General features: G+C 40.9%; 1 protein-coding gene across 4 annotated transcripts in view; it reads right to left on the bottom strand.

Annotated features, from left to right (window-relative positions):
• The window catches only part of PDE1C (phosphodiesterase 1C), a 442200-nt gene that overhangs the window by 364825 nt on the left and 62061 nt on the right, over positions 1 to 15314 (bottom strand). The gene's annotated exons all lie outside the window — the stretch shown is intronic.

The raw sequence follows: 15314 nt of genomic DNA, 5'->3' as shown, positions 1-15314 counted from the left end.
CAACTGATCAAACCCTGTACTGGCAGATGTACAGTTCTGGCAGTTACAGCGCTGCTCACAGAGCACTGCAGGGAAACCACTTTTGTGTGTCCACAGTGTACTCCTAATGACAGTGGAGCACATCCATGTTAGTAACTCTTGCAATGGCTCACAGGAGTAGTGCACTGTGGTAGCTATCCCACTGTGCAACTGGCCGCAGGGTGCTTTGGGAAAGGTTTTCAATGCCACATGGGGCAGACAGCAAAACATTATACACATTTCCCAATCCCATTGCTCCATGGTCATCCTGCTACATTGACTGCTGCTTTTCAACAGAGGGAGAGAAAGAGAATGTACCGAGGGAGTGGGGATTGGGAGACATAGAGGCTGGGTATCAGCATGCTGTCTTTGTCACTTCCAACAGTAGCAGTAAACAATCCATACTGAGGCAGGGGAAAGGAGAAACTCTGACTTATCCGCCCCCCCCCCCATCACCACCACCTCCTTCACTAGCTCTCTGCACAGCAATCTCTCTCTCTCTCACACACACACACAAGCCTGCCTCTGTGTTCAACAGCATGAGCATTTCACCTAAATGGTTTGCTCTGTGTCCCAGAGCAGATTGGCACAGTACGCAGGCTGTCAGAAACAGAGCTTTGAAAGGTGCACGCCCGCAGGGTAGCCAGCAGAATTCAAAACAATGAGCAGAGAGCACTTGAGGGATTATGGGACATTTCTGGAAGCCAGTTACAATGTAGCAAATAATTGAAGTGATTACACCAGCACCCCAGCAAGCAACTCTGGGGCTAGTGTGCACTAAGTGCCTTGCCAGTGTGGATACCTCAGGAGTTACAACACTGGTAGCTGATTTACTGCCCTGTAACTTGCCAATGCCTGAGAGAGCCTAACCAAGTGGACTGATCAATAAGACAACCATAATGGAGCCCATTGATCTGCCATGTGGGAGGCAGGTCTACACTGCAAATTTACATTGGCGCACAAGCATTGATGCAGCTGTGCCACTGTAGTGCATCAGTGAAAATACACTAAGGCACTTAGGAGAAAGCTCACTTGTTAGCTTAATAACTTCATATCCATGACACAAGCTCTCCCACTAACATAACACTACATGGGGGTTAAGGTTTGTATAACTACATTGTTATGGGATATGGATTTTTCACACTCTTGAATGATGTAGTTACACCAAACTAAGTATATAGTGTAGACCAAGATTGAGTCTAAGATGGTTAGAGGATGTGGTGTTACAGAAGTAAAACTTTCACTCTGAAGGGAAATACAAACCCTGATCCCTGAATTGTTCCTAATGACTGCAAATGTCAGTGCAATAAGGAGTGGTTGGATTAAGGAATTGAAACAGATAGAAGCCTTGAAAGGTGGCCCTGTCAGCCTTATCCTTACAAGTGCTAAACAAGTGGTCCACAAACTTTTTACCTTATGTTCCCCCAATCACCTTCACTGGAAGTTGGCATCCTTACCCCACTGAGGTTCAGATTAGGGTGAGCCCTTCAATCAGGGCATGCTAATCAGAGTTCTCCTGATTTTTAATTTGTACAATAAGGATGAAAGACTTCCATTACCACTGCATATAAAATACCAGAGTGATTTGTAACCCAAACCAGCCATAATTAATGATTTTGGCAAAGTGGCAAACTAGGCATGTCTATGTAAACTCCTGAAGTCTCGTCCCCCAGCTAAGCACTAGATGTCAGGGGAGAGTTCATTTGGACCCTACTTATAAGAATAAGTACTTAGTTGTACCTCCCACATGTGAATGTAGTAGAAGGAGAGATGGCACAGATCAACTACCAAATTAATCTAAGTCTTCTGAAGCTAGGTATGCATCATTTAAGTTTGTCCGCAAACTTTTAAACCCATTGCAACTGTTGTGCATAGGCAAAGTCAGACCTCTTGAGCCTGATTTGGTTTTCATGTACGCCCTTAGGGCATATTCTTTCCTCCTTTACATGGATGCAACTTTAATGCCTTCAGTGGAACCACTCATGATTTACTCTTGTGCCAAGTGAAAGGAAAAATTGAGTCCATAAATTCCAGCCCCTGACTGTTAGCAGGCTCATAACAGAAGATGAACAGTGTGTGGTTCTTAGGTTGTATCTAATGTTTCACTACACTTTCTGTTGTTCAGTGGTCAGATAATTACTAACGTTAGAAAATGTGCAGACTGATAGTTTATCACAGCTATCACTCCCCTGTCATTGGGCACGATTATCTGCTGCTTCTTTAGTGCAAACAAACCATAACCACAGTCACTCATCAATTAGCCTCCTACTTGTTACATGGAGAATAGAACTTAGACATGACCTTCAGTGCCATAGTCACAGGCACTGTGAGCATTTCCACAGGCTCAATTTAAAAGGGATCCTGTAAGCAGGTCTATATAAACCCTGTTTCTTGCTCCAGTAGCTACAGTAGTACCATAATCATAAGCATATGGTACCATAATCACAAATGTAGTGTAAGTATTCTTACTGGGGCTATGTGAACTATTCATACTGAAACAAACATATCTTAAATTTGCTTCCTTTCTACCTCAAAGAGCTACTGTACGAAAAATGGTGCTTCCTACAAGATTTATTTTTGCATCAACAAAGATGAGCATAATACATTTATCTTCTGACCTCTCTAGACATTGATGAGAATCCCAGTGCAGTTTCTTTCAAGCATTTTCAAGTTTCAGGCTAAATTGTTTGGGTTTCCCATTTGATATATTTTCAGCATTCCCAATTGACTGAGCTGTTAACATGTACAGTAATCAAAAGAGTCAGTGAAAGCCATTTCAACACCTCAGGCCCATGTGGAGAGAACAAGGAGGTAGACAACCAAAACGTATGAGAGAGAGAGAGAGAGAAAGTGCCTGCAGTCTGCCAAAAAAGGACCACTGGTCCTCTCCCTGTAAAAGTATGGATAAAGTAGGTTATTAAAAGAAGGGGTTCTTGCAGTGCCTGCAATATAGAAGGGTATCGGGGGTAGGGAGGGAAGAGGAATGGAGGACTGTGGCCTCAGTACATGGGGATAAAATGTGATGCTTTCTCACAAAAACTAATCCCTTTAAACTTCCTGCATCACTATTTTTCTAGGCAATTTTCTTAATTCTAAGGCTGGTTTATTGTGTGCGTTTTTATACACTTTTTCGTAACATTGTAACTGGTTTCCTGAGTGATTTTATACCTATTGTTGCTAAGTGTTTTACTACATGCTTATATAGACAGACTGCCAATTTTTGAACATAGTTTTAGATGAAAAATCTCTTTTTCCTGAGGGTGAAAAAAAAAGTTTCACACATACCTGTGGACTTTCATTTAAAAAAAAAATCACAAAAACATATCAAAACCAAAGTAATCCATTTTCTTTCTTTTTTTTTTACTTAAATTGTGAGAAAACAAGCATTCTAAAATGAGTGTTTCAAACCCTGTTAAAAATTAAGTTCAATTTTGCAGGTTTTCCACAATGTATTTATTTAACTTTAACAAGCTCTACTTTTATACAGTACCTGGTTTTTTCTATGAACAGTCAAATGCTCTGTCTAATTGGGTTGGCATGGTTATTTTATATCATCTTTGCAGTTCAAAAACAATATAGAAGCAATTATTTTAAAAGAGGAGGGTGGTTTTAGAGCTATTAAGGAGACATGACTAAGCAAACTCAACTTCATGGGAGTAAAATGTTCCACCACTGATTTGTCCACAAAAACAAAAACAAAAATCACCTCACTTTGCCTCCTCTCCAGATGTTCTGAAGTTGACACACAATTCTACTAAGCAGCTACTTTACCTTTCCATGAGTTGTTAGGAGATGCCTTATTATACCTTTTGATTCCAATTATTTTAATTGTATATATTACATCTCTAGTGTGGCACTGAAGTATCTGTGATACCCTGCTGCTGCCAAATATTTCATTACATTTTCATTGTTAATTTTGAATTTTGGATGTGTGTTCAGTGCTCAGGTCTGCCAAAAAAAAAATCACATTTTGTAATGCTTTGGCTATTCATTCAATGCAGCAGGAGGTCATCTTGCTTGGATAGGTCAAGAGGTCTGTCTAGCTTTTCTGCCACTGCCCTTGCACTAGAAGTATAAACCTGCTTGCATCTGCACTGGCACGTTTTCACAAATGATAGCAAAATGGCAGTCAAGGTACAGGGCTAAGTGTTCAACTTTGGTGATACTCTTGAGATAGAATCATACCAGTGTGTATCCTATAATATATGGCCCAAGAATAGACATAACTTCCTTCCCATACTGTGTATTTAGTGCCCCATCATAAGCCTTGCCCCTCATCCAAAATAAAATTCCAAAACCTTGTTGACTAACATTGTCCTATCCTACACCACCATTATTTTTATCCACCATTTTCTCTATTCCTTCACAAAAGAGTTTGTGGAAGAAATCTTGGCCCCATTTAAGTCAATGTGACTTTTGCCACAAACTTCAATAGGGCCAGGATGTCATACAGTATGGCTATGTCTACACTGGGGGGTTCTTGCGCAAGAACAGCTGTTCTTGCGCAAGAATCCACAGAGCATCCACACTGCCCACCCTCTCTTACAGAAGAATATTTACAGTACAGAGTGGTAAGAGAGAGCTTCTTGCGCAAGAGCTACGCTCTTTTTTAACAGATGTAAACCCTCTTGTGCAGGGGCTCTTGAGCAAGAGGGCAGTGTGGACGCTCGGCAGAGGTATCTTGCACAAGAAAGCCCTATGGCTAAAATGGCCATCGGAGCATTCTTGCGCAAGAAAGCATCCACATTGCCATGGGCGCTCTTACACAAAAACCCAGCTCGCACATGACAGTGTGGACGTTTTCTTGCGCAAGACTTCTTGCACAATAGCCTTTGCGCAAGATGTTCTTGCGCAAGAAGCCGCCAGTGTAGACATAGCCTCTACGTTTATAAATGTATTAGTTTTACATAGTCTGTTTCTTTTACTCCATTTCCCACATATTTTCTCCTTCCAATAAACAATTAATGTTTTTTAAAAGATGGCTGGTGTCAAACTGCAGATTCTACTTTAAAGTTTGCCTGTCTGAAATTAAGTGAAGTACTTTTAGATTATTCTGTGAGACAGTAGTATCAACTGCCTTAAAAATCTCACAAGAAAGTAAATTTGAGGGCATGAAATCACTCAAAATGGAACAGATAAATGGGATGTAGTTTTGTGAAAATATTCTCATGAAAATATTCTCATTTTCCTCACTGCTCTTATTGTGTTCTATGAAGATAGCTGGCCAAATATTACTTATACATCGAGAATCACTGAAAGTGTTAATTCCACTAACTCTGAATTTGCACTGTTAAAACTAAGGCTACGTCTACACTGGCAGCTTCTTGCGCAAGAAGTCTTTTGCGGAAGAGTTCTTGTGCAAAAACCCTTCCAGAAGAGAGCATCTACATTGGCGTGTGCTTTTGCACAAGAGATGTGCTTTTGCACAAGAGCATCCATGCCAGTATAGACTCTCTCTTGCGTAAGAAAATTCTGATGGCCATTTTAACCATAGGGCTTTCTTGCGCAAGAAATTCATGTTGCCTGTCTACATTGGCCTCTTGCACAAGAACAGTTGCACAAAAGGGCTTATTCCTGAGCGGTAGCATCAGAGTTCTGGTGCAAGAAGCTCTGATTTCATACATTAGAATGTCAGTTTACTTGCACAAGAACACGCGGCCAGTGTAGACAGGCAGCAAGTTTTTGCTCAAGAGCGGCTGCTTTTGTGCAAGATCACGCCAGTGTAGACACAGCCTAAGAATAAATTTGGCCCCATGTGTGAGGCTATATCCAGATATATACAGGCAGTCCCCAGGTTACATGGATCCGACTTACATCGGATCCCTACTTACAAACGGGGTGAGGCAACCCCGCACTAGCTGCTTCCCCCCAGCAGACCAGGGAGACGCAAAGCTAGGGCCCCCCCGCCCCCAGCAGACCAGGGAGACGCAGAGCGGCTTTTCTCAGCAGACACACCAGCTTGAGAATAAAGGACTGAGGGAAGTGAGGTGTGGGAGAATAAAACTGAGCTCTGAAGAAATGTTTGGCTAGAGTTTCCCCTACAATATGTACCAGTTCCGACTTACATACAAATTCAACTTAAGAACAAACCTACAGTCCCTATCTTGTACGTAACCCGGGGACTGCCTTATATACAGATTCCTGTAACCTCTGCAGCCATCAAATATACAGAGGCATTCTGCAATTTGACTCTACGCTGTCCAGAGGAAAAGGATACCAGATGAGTTCACATAAATCAAATTAACTGTATTTGCAACAAAGTCACCAGATTTTGCATGATCAGGTCAAGTGACAAATTCTAAAGAGTCATCCAAAGGTTAAAAAAGAAAGTGTGCTTATCTTCTCTATCACTTGAGCCACTCATTTGCACAGTAGAGAGGGGTATCTGGCCATTTTCCAAGCCATGAGACACAGCATTTCAGAGTTCTCCATTGAAATCAACATAAATGGAGATAGATGTTGGCCATGTTGCACTTTCTCAGAGAAAATATTTGTTAAACAATATGTTTTTGAAATAACAGGAGACATAATGGGGTCTTCGGGAAATAGGTTTGTGCAGAAGCTACTAGCAGTCATCCAAGTTAACAAAAATTTTCATGGAGTGCCAAACCGATACAGGAAATGAACTCAGAATTACTCATAGATTGTAAGGCTATCCTGATTTTGCGAAGTCCAACACCCAAGTTGTGAAACATCCATCTAAGGACATGCCCCAATGAAAAGTTCTTTCTGATTTTTTTATGTACTGGTCCATAGCTATTCCCCTCACCACTCCCATGCAGCCTAGAAATGATTTGTTCAGACACATTTAAATTAGATTCAATAAACTGCACGATTTCCATGAGATTCTTATTTTCAATCTTAATATGAGCTGTGAACTCAGAGCCAATTTCCTTAGATGACTGGGTGATGAAGCTTGCATTTTAATAGACTTCTCCATGGAAGATTCAATTCACAACATATGCAATTTACATAGAATCACACATTTAACTTTTCTCTGGTTGTTTTGAAACACAGATGGGTAATTTCTCTAGGGAAAAATCCCACTCTTGGATCTGCACTGCGGACCTCTACTGCATATTGACGTCAGTCGGAGTTCCATGCAGCATCTGAGTGAGGCTATGCAATAAGGAACTGCAGTGCAGATCAGAGACTAGGAGTTTGCTCTTAGGGTGGTGAATTAGCTACACAACTCCCATTACTGTAAATGTGAGTGGTGTAAAAATCCTGGCACCCCATTCTGAAAGTGAACCCTGGAGAAACACATGCAATCAGTTTATGCTATTCGGAACATCTAGCCATTTGTTTTGCTACTGCTGCAAATTGCATTAAATACATGGAGTGACAAATTTGAACTGGCATGTACACCAATTCAGGAGAGTAAAATAAAGGTTTAAAAAATGCCTAATAGAGCTATTATCCACTTCAGTGTGAAATGAAGGACCATTTACTACACTGATGTCTATGAGAGTTCCATGCATGACATGAGAGTAGTTCCATAATCCACTGGCCTTCTCTTGTTATGATAATGCAGTTACTCAAGATATACTGCATGATACAAGAAAGTATGATAAGAAGCACAAAAGAACTTTACAAAACTATACAAACCTTGAGAGACACTAAAATCATTGGAAGTTAGGTGCCTAAATATCTTTGAGGATCTGAACTAAAGACTGCATTACAATACATTGCTTTCCAACCCCAGCGTATAAAAAGAAATGCACTTTTTGGCTCTACTGTACAGATATAGTTGGATCAACATTATCTTAGCACAAAACACACAAGTAGTTGAAGCACATGGTAGTTATAGGCTCAATTCTATAAGTCCTCCGTACACAAAGCTTTCATGAAAGCCCATGAGCACGCCTCAGCTATAAAGCTTGCAGCATAAGACACAAAATATATTAATTTATATTACAGTCACCAACATCATTAATGATGTAGCAAGAAACTCATGCAGGTTTATTAGATTTGTAATAAGAACATTAAGCAAAGAACATAAACATTTCAGTCTAGGAGCTATACTTAGTAACACTGGGCCAGAGCCCTAGCTGGTGTAAATCAACACAGCAATAATTCAGCTGACTTCACGGGAGCTGATTTATAATCAACTGAGGTTCTGGCCACTGTATTTACATTAACATTTTCTATAATCATTGTACTAAAGTATTGCTGACATTTTGGATAATCATGTTATTAGCAGCATTAAAAACAATCCAGGAAATGGAGTAGCCTCAAAAGAGATTTACAGTAATAAAAATCCAATTTTATCAACTTTTCCATCTTCAGATTGAGTTTGAACATTACTCTAGCAAGTCTATTAGAAATTAGAGCAGAGTTAATTTTAATGGGCACAAGGAGTTGGATAGGATAAAACATGTCTTTTAGACCCAGGTTCCAGATACTACTGGGCAGTTATATGAAAAGAGTTCCCCTTGTGTTTGAAAATGTTTGAGAAACATAAAATGTTCAATTAACTTTGTCTTTGAAATCGCAGCTACGTGTACAGATCCACTCACTTAGCAGGGATGAAAATAAACTTTCAATCTTTTTTTTATTTTAAGATGGACTTTGAGTAGCATACATATCACAATACCAATTGGTTGACAGAGTTGGAACCCAGAACCTAAAGGCATAATCCTTATTGTTTTTATGAAGGGATTAACTGCTCTAGGTGGCAGCTAGAGTAGACTCTTATCCTCATATGCTGACCAGCTACGGGGAGAGGAGACAGACACTTAGTATGGGATATACAGTACAGGCAGTCCCCGGGTTACGTACAAGATAGGGACTGTAGGTTTGTTCTTAAGTTGAATTTGTATGTAAGTCAGAACTGTTACATATTGTAGGGGAAACTCTAGCCAAACATTTCTCCAGAGCTCAGTTTTATTCTCCCACACCTCACTTCCCTCAGTCCTTTATTCTCAAGCTGAGGTATCTGCTGAGAAAAGCCACTCCGCGTCTCCCTGGTTTGCGGGGGGGGGGGGGGGGCGCTAGCTTCATGTCTCCCTGGTCTGCTGGGGGGAAGCAGCTAGTGCGGGGTTGCCTCACCCCGTTTGTAAGTAGGGATCTGATGTAAGGCGGATCCATGTAACCCGGGGACTGCCTGTATATATATATATATATACACACACACACAACGTTCTGCAAGAGATACAGGTAATGTTAGGTTAGAATTTGGATCCATATCCCAATTTTCCTAAATTCCACACTTCTCAGATCCATCTTGACGCCTAAGCTATGAAGTCTTGTGATCAAAAGGAAGTATTTGATTGATTCATTGATTGATTGCCTGAAAGAGCAGTTAGGTACAGGACCCGGTTTTAGATATATCCTCTGTCAATTTGTGGTCTTTACATGGACACCAAGTGAAATGTGATTATTAAAACAGAGTTTTATTGTGAGCATTTTAAGTTCTTTCAAACCCCAGACTTCAGGAATGTGCACACTTCGGGAATGAAATCAAAATAAAAGTTTCTATGAACAACTGCAAACCAAAGCCAGTATATTGCAGTATATTTGACATCCAAGGGAGGTGCATGCTCAGAGCAGGATAGTTTTCTAAATGAGTAGTCCATAAAACAGTTTCTAGGAATTGCCAGCAGGTAGTTTACAAGAACATTCCAGCTACATGACAGATACTATCAAATTATGTGGGTCCATTATATTGAAAATTCAGAGTAGAATTATCGTATAAACCTTGCTAGAGGCCCCAGAATTCATTCAAGTAAAATAGTTGGAGCTAAATGCCCCCTCGTATAGTGCTTTAGCACTCAATATATTATTGAGATGGTGCACAAGTTTAGCATAGACACAGCCATCAGCTAATGTTTTGGATTTATTTTTGTTGTTTGCGCAGAAATGTTTCTGTTTCTTGTCTGAGCCTCGATAATTTCATATTCTATTCCTTACCAAATTAGATTTTAGGCTATTCTCTATATCTCCTTGGGGAGGGGGGACTGCAGCATAAAATATATATGCAAGGCCTATTTTCCATTACTACTATCTGGATATTTTAAAGCACTGAAAATAGCATACTATTGTTACACAAGTTTTATGCAGGCTTCTATTTTCTGTTGCCTCCTTTGTTACTCAAATTTAAGAAATTTAATTTACTTGAATTTAAGACATGTTTAAAATTCAACAGTGTTACTCTGTGACACTTGCTATTAGCCAAGTGTAAGAAAACCTACAACCTAAATTGTTTCAGATGTGAAGGTTAAAAAAGTCTTAATATTTAATAGGGTAAAATAGCTCCATACCATTTCAGTACTACTTAGCTCTTTGTTTACATCATTGACAGATCTCACAGCACTTTAGAAGGTGTTATGATCTCCCTTTTTTAAAACAAACAGGTTGGGGGAAACTGAGACACTGAGCTGAAGTGACTTGCCACCTTGCAGTCAGTGGCAGAGCTGAGGTTAGAACTCAGCTTGCCTGGGTTCCACTTCCAGCCTAGACACTAGACAACACAGCCACTCATTTCTTCTTAAAAGGAGAATACCATTAGCGCACGTCTACACAGCAGGGCTAAACTCGATATAAGATATGCAACTTGAACTACACTAATTGCATGGCTTAAGTCAAAATAGCTTATTTCGACTTTGGGCACATCTACACAGCACTTATTTTGAAATAATAGAATCATAGAACCATAGAACTGGAAGAGACCTCAGAAGGTCATCAAGTCCAGCCCCCTGAAATAGAGCACTCTTCCCCCCCCCCCCAACTTCCCTTACTCCTCATACAATGAGGTTTCCTGAAGTCTGAGTAAGAAGCCCATTATTTTGAATGTATTTCGAAATAAGAGGCTTGCTCTGTACATGTACAATACGTTATTTCTGAAATAACGCTGCTGTGTAGACATGTCTTTACACTGGCACAGGGGGAAAACGTCACAGTTTTCTATATCTGCTATGAGTACAATGGTTTGGCTCAGTAGCTATATATTACAAGACATTGAAAGAATCCTACTGTTGTACACAGTAAATTCAGACACCTTATTTTGCAGTCCATTGTTTGGGTCCCATCTTACTCTGGTGGGTCACACTAGGCTCCCTTCTGAACAAGGCATCCATGGAATGGCATGTAACAAATTCAACATAAAATAGGTGAGTAACAGGGATTGTGAGGCAAAACAGTCCTGCATTAATGAAAGTGCTGCTACAAAGCTGCCAAGCTATTACTGCCTGGTAGCAGGGATGATGACTAATAAGAGAGTACAGAGCTAAATGCTGCATTAGCTTCATGCTTAGGATAAGGATCACATGTAAGCTCATGGCTGTTGCACTCTCCCTCACTCGCGCCCTTTTTTACTCTACACGTGCAAGTAAGAGAGTGGGCGTGCAAGGTCTTGAGAAATACTACTGAGTTCAGGGACGGTGCTACGTATTAATCTAGTTTGTATCCATCCGTTTCCTGCTCTTCCACCCTCCGTATTGGAGCTTAACATCTGAGTGATGTGCAGGGATTTGTAGATCAAACCTGTTGTATATTTGTACCAGAATCAATGCCCAGACTTAGAAGTATAATGGTATAGTGGCCCTCCTGCTGTTTGGTGTGTATATACCTGGGCTTAATTTGTTCTGGGGCTTGCCAGGCCTGAGTCCTGGCATCTCTCGGCGTGACAGTTCAGAGCCCCAGCTCCTCTGGGCTTACCATATCAGTTATAAAATAAAAAACTGCTTGTGCCCCAGCACCTCTTTCATTACTAATTAACCACTGGGCAAAACTAGAGTCAAGCACATAGTACTAAAGCCCACTTAATCCCTTTTCAAGTGTTAGGTCCGTGGCGGTATGAAGCCAAATCAGGAACAATTAAGTGGCTGAGAAACAAATGTGCCTGACACACACAAACATGGTTATAAAGGATGAAGAGGATCAGCCATACGGTAGAGAAGAAAGCCTGTGAGAATGGCTGTGGTTGGCCCCTGAAGCAGGAAAGCTTTGGGTTTTCCAAGATTTGAAGCTTCAGGGGGTAGCCGAGTTAGTCTGTTACAGGGAAAAAAATGGTCTGGTAGCACTTTATAGACTAACAAAACATGTCGATGGTATCATAAAGCTTGCTTGCCTTGCACAAAGAGGAGGAAGAAATAGAATTCTTCTTTCTGTTTTGGAGGTAGGGTTACTCAGTACACGAGGGAGGGACAGCTTGGTCTTAGAGACCCTCACTCCATCTGAACTGATCCTCAACATAGGTCTTTTGAGGTGTATATTTATAGTGACAACACTGGGCTTTCCTTATTATCAATAATTCATCTAGCATCTAAAAAACACAAGTATACAACAACAACATCAAAGAAGAGAAGGCAACTTCTCCAACAAGAAAAGCCACCTTCCTCTGTGGATCGCTATTTGCTGCACCTGCAGTTGCTCACAATGGAAACAGCAGATAATGCCCAGATCTGAATGTGAGACTTTGAATTCTCATCAGTCCAAAGTGCTTCACAAGTGACTCCCAGGAATGACTCTTTCTAGAGGTACTAAAAAGTGATCAATATAGGCAAGTGTATGCATGAGGAAGATCTCAGCAGCTACTAAGCTACTAAGGTGCAAGTGGCACAGTTGTGCTAGGACCCACGAGACTGTAGACCCAGCATAGACTGTCCCACATCCCACCCATAAGATGGTTAGTGTTAGGCTAGCAGCACAGTGCTTCTGTCCCTTCCCTGGGGGATCTGAAGAGTAGGAAGTAGCCCCCCAGCCAGCCAGGCTTCCGGGGAAGCACTTGTGCCCCCTCTCCAGGGGCTCTGATGAGCAAAAAGTGCTCCCACCTTATTCCCAGCCACTCCCGACCATGGCATGGGTACAAGTGCAGCAACACAGCTCAGGCACTGAGCAGCCCTTGGTAGCACTGCCAATGCTATTGGGGCTGCAGCCCCCTGCCCCAGCAGCCACCTCACTCTGGGCTCTCACTGCATCTGCAGTTCAAAAGTAAGGAGGTCCTCCAGAAAACACAGGCTGGGACTGAAGGTGTTACAGAGGCCCCAGGTCCCTTTGTGGTTGAGTTGAGCAGTTCCAGGGGAAGGAGTTATGGGGATAGAGTGGGAGCAAGTCCCCAGCCCTAGAAGGAGGACTCCTAACCTACTGTTTCACCAGGGCCCTCTGGGGCCTTATTATGCCATTGAAAAAAGCCTGATAACCATTGTCCAATGTTCCTGTGCATAAAGATACAACCACTGTCAAATACATTTCATACTCTATCATATACTGTATACGTGAGCCTGCACACACAGGTACAGATTCAAGAAGATGATTGTTGTGAAGCAAAATCAAGCCACAGCACTCACTAATTTTCCATGCTACATAACAATGAGCACTGTATCTGCAACGAGACAGAATCCAGTGTGAGAGGGGTACTTGGAATTTTAATCTGAGGTAGGTACATATTTACACGAAAGATAGCAGCCACCAGAAGGAAATGCGACTCATTTGACACAGGGAGAGACATCTTCTTTTAACTACATCTGAATGAGATGGGATGGCCATGTATTGCTCTCTGCTCACTGACATTGGTGGTTCAACTGCTAGGAGAGTTAATGTATGTTATTGGTTAGAATAGTCACGCTACATTACAAGGCCGGCTCCTGCTCCCATTGAAGTCAATGGAAAGCCTGCCTTTGACTCCAATGGGAGTTGGAATGTTAACAGTAACATGGCATTCCCTTTCATAAAGCCTGCTACAGCCACCAACCTTCTAGTCAAGTGTGCCTAGACTGAACAACTGTTGAAGCACATTTCCTCCCCTAAATGGCAAGAGAGCTTTCTCTCTCCCTGGGTCTCCTCTTGTGTGTGGTTCAAGACCAAAGGAAAAGAATCTCATATTTGCTAGTTATCCATCAGCCACCAGACACACCCTGCATAACGAGACACCTGACGAATCACAAACAAGAGTGAACCCTAGAAGGTGCTGGCACCCACTGATAAATGTTGAGCCCCCTGAAGGATTTTAACCCACAAAAGTTAATTCAGCAACTTTATTCTGAACATATACCACGGCACAGTGATTTGTGAAAGCTATATGCTTAAGTAAATAATTCTCTATATACTACAACACAGTATTAACACCACACCAATGAATATAAAATATCAGAAATACTTATTAATTCTTTATTAAGCTTTTTTTACTTCCTCTCTGTGTCACCACCATGATATTTTCAGAGTTGATTTGACATATATCTTGTCATCACATTGTTCTCATTGTAGTTCTATTTTCACAGCACCTTTGAAACAAGTCCATGGAACATAAATTAAATATATGATTATGATAATTACCTCCCTGCCCCATGCCATCACTCTAAGTGCAACTTGGTAATAATCAAAATTTCCTGTCCACGTAATACATTTAACAGATGAAGTCCTGGGTACATTTAAGTAATTGAGTTTTACCACTGGCTTCAATGAGACTAGAATGTTATCCACTATCTTTTTGTTTTCAACTACTACAGTCACACACAGGTATATTTAGCACCAAACCTCCACTTCTGCTTAAAAGAAAGTACATGTGAATATGTCAAATGATACTGGAAAGGTTGGATTTAATTTTATGGCAGGCTAAATACAACACCACATGGTAAAGTAACTACACCCAGGGACAAATTAGCATTGTTCTGACATCTATAAAACCATTTACACAACATTTGGAGAGCTTTGTATCTGAACTACATTCTCCAACTCGTCATCTCTTTAATTATTGTACCTGGGATCATGCATACACTAAGAAACACCCCAATCATATAATCAGATCACACCATTTGAGAATCAGTAATTCTAAAAATATTTTAAAAATAATTAGAATAATATGAGTTACAGAAGTGTAAGGGTTGCAGTTAACCATGATTTCCTGTTAGTGAGAGTGTGAGAGAGGTGTGTGCATGTGTTTATGGGATCTTGGTTTGACAATTGATTTTTAAATACCAAAGACAAAATTAGGCTAACTTTGTTTGAAATATTTTTAAATCACAAAAGGTAGCTCCAGAGTCTGAAACATTCAACATGCATCACTACCTCATGACAGAATTACATCAAGGAAAAACTGACATGAAAAAGGATTATTCAAGTTATCAGGCAATCCTGGCAGGCTGTCTGAGATCAGTACTTGGGCAGAGGGCTTTAACAGGCATGCTAAAAACAGTGTTTACCAAGATCAATGTCAGTTTATACCATGGAGTATAATTAAAACCACAGGCTTTGCCCACAGAGACATTGCACCATACCAAAAGCAGTACCAGTCTGTACAAATATGTAATAGCTGTAATAGAGAACAATTTAAAAACAAAGCTCCAGAAGAAAAATAA

Source organism: Pelodiscus sinensis, chromosome 2 (genome assembly GCF_049634645.1).
Source record: "Pelodiscus sinensis isolate JC-2024 chromosome 2, ASM4963464v1, whole genome shotgun sequence".
Taxonomy (NCBI): Eukaryota; Metazoa; Chordata; order Testudines; family Trionychidae; genus Pelodiscus; species Pelodiscus sinensis.
This window is presented reverse-complemented; position numbering and strand designations above follow the sequence as displayed.